At 42.8% G+C, this 6,000-nt stretch overlaps 1 protein-coding gene across 2 annotated transcripts in view; it reads right to left on the reverse strand.

Annotated features, from left to right (window-relative positions):
* LOC110000807 (filamin-A-interacting protein 1) overlaps nt 1-4,885 on the reverse strand; it is a 37,285-nt gene extending 32,400 nt beyond the window's left edge. Inside the window, exon 1 of one of the 2 annotated variants that reach the window (XM_065963440.1) lies at nt 4,518-4,885. The gene's annotated coding sequence lies outside the window, so the exon portion shown is untranslated. The remainder of the gene's footprint in view (nt 1-4,517) is intronic. The other variant, XM_020656166.3, reaches the window with a different exon arrangement.
* Between the last annotated feature and the right edge of the window lie 1,115 nt (nt 4,886-6,000).

The following is a 6,000-nucleotide window of genomic DNA, read 5'->3' on the forward strand; positions in this document are numbered from 1 at the left end:
GAGCTCCGCTCTTACGCTCTCTTTGTTTGTACGCTCACTCTTATTACAGGACAACTAAAGAGCCTAGACGATCTTTACAAGACAGCCACCATTTTGCAACTCAGTCAGGCCCAATTCCTTTTTCAATTGAAGGGCCCCATATCCTGATAAAATCCACAACAGATTTAGGGCAACTGAACTGTAGGTTTTCCTTCGAAGCTGTACTCGCTCAACCTCAGTTTGAATCTACCCAGGTGTAAATGAAGGGCTAAAAGTGGGAATAAAAGAGGCACATGATGTTGTATTAAGGAAGACTTAAAACTACAAATTGAGACCATAAACTCAATCTTAACTGAGGTTTGTTTTCCCCTCTAGTTTCATACGTCGTTTTCATTCATGCATTCCTGGAAATTTCTAGATTTATTTCAGGAGGACGGCTCCTGAAATTCTGTGGATCTGGTTGTTCACACTGCTGCGTTCTCACATCAGCTCACTCGGACTTTCTGCGAAATAAATACGAGGAGGCTGGCAGGAGAAACTCCGGGTGAAGTCTGAGAGAAAAATGTGTCCGTTTGCGTTCACACATGACGCTCACACCAAAAACTTCAGGACATTTTCAGGAGTTTTGTGTGAAAGCACTTATCACAGTCTGGCTTCTTTTTGCAACCAATTTGAGTCGCCCCCTGCTGGCCATTAAAACAAAATGCAGCTTAGAAATATAGCCTTTTGCTTTGTCCACTTCTTATATATCTTCTACCAATATAACTTTGTGAAAGATCAAATCAATGTAACCCTCCTGGGATCATGAAGTATAAAACGTCTGTCCTCAGAGTCCTTTCTCTGGACTTTAGCAGACCGGCGTAACAGTTCATAAAACAAACATGAAGTAGTGTGTTGCTTTAATGATCATTTGATGGTGAGAAAGGTGATCAGTCATCGCCAGCTGTTCAACACGCCCAAAACACAACATTTCTTTTCGCGCAACATTTTGATATTTCAAACCCTTTTAACATTCCTGAAGGATTTGTAACGATTGATGAAAAATCCAACATTTGGATTTCTACCAAAACCTAATCAGAGTTTTTCAGCTAATCGGTCCAGCACGTTAAACAGAAACCGTCTGATAAATATCAGCTCGCTCTTCCCCGCTGAAAGGTGAGCTAGGGACGTTCTGGGGAGATTAAACGTCTAATAACAGGATCTGACTTCTGCTGCTCACAGAATCAAAAAAAATGATTCAACGTGCAGTTTGCAATGAAAACAGTCTGAGGGGGAAAAAAAGCTATTAATGGAGAGAGGAGCCCCATGAGAGCTGGGCAGGGCAAAGCATGCTGGGTAAGATAACAGAGAGCGGGTCAAAGAGCCGCTGTGTTTGTTGTTCGGAGTTAATGTAGATCACCCGCAGAACATTTTCCACATCGATGAAGAAGTGAAGAGTTTTATGGAGGGTAGAGTCTTTAAGATGTCAGAGGTTAATTATCAGTTGGGCGCGGGAGGCCTAGTAGTTAGTGAGCGCGCCCGATGTACAGAGGCTGTAGTCCTCCAAGCGGGCAGCTTGGGTTTGAGTCCGACCTGTGGCTCCTTTTCCAGCATGTCGTTCCCCTCTCACTCTCCCTCCGATTTCTGACTCAACAAGCCATCAGAAAACAAAAATGGTAATCTTCTAAACCTAACTAAACGTCCACAGAGACGTTTGATCGAGATTTTTTTCCTCGTTTTTGGGTAAACTTTAGCCCCTTTTCCACCAATCGGTCCAGTTTGGTTCAGTCCCAGTGGCGGTTCTAGACCACTTTTACTGAGGGGGCCAAACTGGGGCCAGTTGTTTTGTCAGAGGGGAACATTAAACCGAGGTGAAAAATGGACAAAGATAACCGCTTAATTTATATATACATATGTTATGCCAAATAATGGCACACATCATTAAATACCATGATTTATGTTTGTTTCAGTAACAGAATTAAATCACAGCGGGAGTGACACACTGCAAACTCTCCAATAAATTCAACAAAGAAGAAGAACGTGACACAGTAAACAAAGACCAATGATTCCTCAGAAGGTCTGCATCTCCGAGGTCATCCATTGGGGCGGAGCTACGGGCTGACAATAGTCACACACAAAAAAAACAGCCTGTAAATGACTCTCTCCAAATCCACAGTACATTTATTCATGGTGCGTTTTGTGTTGGTCGTTTATTATCACTGTCGCACAGGGAGTGTCGATTCCTTTAGGGTGGGATGTGGTACGCTTGGCACCCCAACAGAATGGTACCAAAAAAGTAGGAAGATACGGATCGTTATTTTGGTACCATTACCAACTTTGGTACGGCAGTTTAAAGTTTTTAAATCTGATTTAAAAGTTGAGGTTTTTTTTTACTTTTTGGATTCTCATCTTGGAAATTGGCCTCTACTAAAGTCAACCTTGAACCTTTAACCAACAATTTCAGTGGTCCTGATCTAAATCTGGGCCAGAGTCTCTTTGACAGAAGCCTCTTTGTGATGCACGAGAGTGACAAATAGATTTATTGCACTGATGATTTATTTTCGCTCGTTAAAGGAAGGAGCTGTCGGGATAATTGCACCAAAACAACGTGACAATTCATTGCTTAATTTGAAGACATTTCATCAAAAACCTCAAAGGTCAACTTGAATGTGACCCTTTAGAATGAATGTCAGGGGGGTATCAGAGAAGTCTGCAGTGTTAATCCTCTGGAGAACAATCTGTAGAAACATATCACTGCACTCCATTCCATCTTTGTTGGGATATCTCCGTCTGGACAAAAGGCATTACAGCTTCCTCCCATAAAGCCAAAGAGAAGTCTGTTTTCTTATCACTCAGAGCCACTCGTCTCCAGAGGGCAGAGTTTAAGCACTCTCTGGTAAAGGATCTATTAAATTAATGTCTTCTAATGCACGGCTTCCTGCAACAAAAGCATTAACTGGGCTGTGACTGAAGGGGAGTCAGAGCCCCCCCCCCGCTCCAGTCATGAGTCAGGATGAGCGCACGGGCCTCAGAGGGTGTGTCGTCATTCCAGTAACTCTCAGTCTGCACTCAAACTTTATTACAACTTAGCACACTTTATTACATCATGTCGTTTAGTCATCCGGTTCCTGCATGTCGTTATTTAGCCACTAATGCATCCTCTTGATCGTCAGAGGTTTGCAGTTGTAGATTAAGATTTGTTCATGCACCCTCCTTTAGTTCTGCAGATAAAGAGCAGCTAAGGGATTAGCACACAGCACACCTTCACTTTCTAAGGTAGATAGAGAAAGTGAAACCTCTTTACACACATGTGGGTTGAAAGCACAAACCGGTATTAATGGAGCAGGGGCTGCACAGAGACTGGAGCCCTTCTGAGCTGCTGGGTGGTGCAGTGCCTTGCTCATGGGCACCTCAACCATCGGTCACCAACAAATGTTCTAGAATTCAATATAATGTTAAAATACTTTAATTTAATGCATATCTTCGACAAAACAGCCTTCAAAGTTTGTAAAATAAATATTCAACAAGAAGACAAACATTTTTCTTCCAGTTTAAAAACATACTGAATCAGCAGCTGTTTCTTTAAAGGAAGAATGTGCAACTTTTTGATCCAGTAGATATCACCGTTGAGCTCCAGCATGAAACCAAAACAAACTGCTTTTAGGCCACGCCTCCTCCATACTGAAGCCTCCGCTCTCCTCCAGAGGCACCACCTCACCTCGAGTTCACACGAAGGAGTCAAGCACAAGCAGCGGACAAACTTGTCCTCAGTTCGAGCTGCGATCACCTGTGTCCTGCATTGTTGTGTTAGCATGCTAATGTTAGCGCTCTTTAGTTCGCTCGTAGCTTCACATTGTCGTGTTAGCATGCTAATGTTAGCGCTCTTTAGTTAGCTCGTAGCTTCACATTGTTGTGTTAGCATGCTAATGTTGGCGCTCTTTAGTTAGCTCGTAGCTTCACATTTCATGTAAACTGACACAGAATGAGCGTGATCTAAAAACTCTTACTAACATCCAAATAATCAGTGAGTATGTTCTTCTTCTTCTCTCTAGTTCTTGACTAAAACAGCTTTTATACACAAGGGGAGGAGCCGGCCGTCCCGTCCATGTAAACACGGCTCTGACAACAACACAGCCAGCGGGACTCGAGCTTCTCCCTCATTGTAGACAGTCAGGACTCAGAGACACATTTACACAGGACAGACTTTATGATTTATTTATGTGGAACATGTCGCACATTCTGTGTCTAACATTTAATGTTTCCAGCTGTTTCTTAAGTCTCAGCAGCTGTAATTATTCATCGTCACACCACAAAGCTCCAAATCATCCCCAAAGACCTGATGCTGTTCTTGTCAAGGACTATACTTTCTAATTTATTTCATAATCAAACAGAAATATAAATAAAGCTTTCATGTTTTATTTACTGACTGGTCCACTCACATTGTTTTGTTTACAGCAGTCACTTTTTTAATCCATTTTAATCGTACTAAATTGTGTAATTTAGTACCAGTTGAATATTAAACACCTGTTAGTGATGACGCCAGGCTCACTTTGTCTTACCTGCTCTGAGCGCTGAGGTGTCCCAGCTGTTCAATCCCAAAAAAACAACAACTCCACTTTTCTTCTCACAACCTTTGCAGCGATCACAACATCACTGTGTCCATGTAGATATCTTCTTCTGTCCCCTTTAGTTTCCCAACTCCTCTGCCTGAGTCTGAGCGGCAGAGCGATGGGAGGCTTCGTCCTTTCCAAGTTTGGTCTGACAGCTCACTGGACGAGAGAGTTAAGAGAGAGAGTAAAATCTGGTTTTCTCTACGAGATGTTCAGCGCTTTTCTCCAGCCTGCCGATGAGAGTCTGCTCTATATTTAACCTGTGCTCTCAGTCCGTGTTAGCAGCTGAACTGACTGACTGACTGAGGCTTTAACAAACCCCTAACAGCTGAGCTATCAGCCGGTCCAGCAGCCTGACCCCTCCTCCTCCTCCTCCTCCTCCTCCTCCTCTCCTGCTCACAGCCATGCAGAGCTCGACTTGGCTCCGCTCTCCCTGGCTCGGTTTGTGTTGCTTGGATGAAGTTTGCCTCTGGTCGTGCTATAGCTTTACTTTGGTTTAACAGGTTTGCTTTGTTTGTCTGTTTCTCAAAGCCACAAACCTTTTACTCTAAATCCTGCTTCAGGTTTCAAGTTTGCCAAAAATACCAAATATGTCAAGTTAGATCTGGGGGATATTATGCTTTTTAAGGAAATTGGGAAAACATTTTTCTGCTTGATCCAATGTTTCAGCCTCTAAATATGTTTATTTTCTTTGTTAAAAAAAAGAGGCGGGGGAGAAATGTTTGTGTTGGATGAAGGCAGTCATGGGTTATAAGTCAGTTTTTTTATTTATCTGTGAGAAAATGTTGAAAACATCCAGACATTTCTCCCTGATTCAAAAATCCTTAAAGGTCACATATCCTCCTCCTCTTCAACCAGTTTAAATAAGTCTCAGAGCTCCTCAAAACATGTGTGTGAAGTTTCTTGATCTAAATCCACTCTGATCCTGTATTTGATCATGTCTATAAACCCCTCTATTTCAGCCCTGCTCAGAACAGACTGTTTCTGTGTCTGTACCTTTAAATATGTAAATGAGCTGTGTCTGACCACGCCCCCTCTCTGGAAGGGCTTGGGTGTACTCCGTGCTTTCTCGCTCTATGTCCTATTGTTTACAGTAAGAAGGCAGACTCAGAGGGCAGAACAAACACCTAGCTGTGGGAGTGTCACCCACCTGGGGGAGGGGCTACTGCCCTTTGTGATGTCATGAAGGGAAAATCTCCAAACGGCCTGTTTGAGCAGACATTTTGTGAAAAGTGGAGCAGGGGAAAGACGGAAAGGATGGATTTTTCTCATCATTGGGGGGTTTGTAGACGGACTAGAGACACATGTTAGAGAACCATGGTGAAGTGGATTTAGCATCATATGTGACCTTTAACCTTTTAGAGCATCCATGACAGTTCAATGAATCATTACAGACTAATACTTTTATCAACCACAGTAAAACTTAACTTAA

The sequence above is a fragment of the Labrus bergylta genome, chromosome 15 (assembly GCF_963930695.1).
Source record: "Labrus bergylta chromosome 15, fLabBer1.1, whole genome shotgun sequence".
Lineage (NCBI taxonomy): Eukaryota > Metazoa > Chordata > Actinopteri > Labriformes > Labridae > Labrus > Labrus bergylta.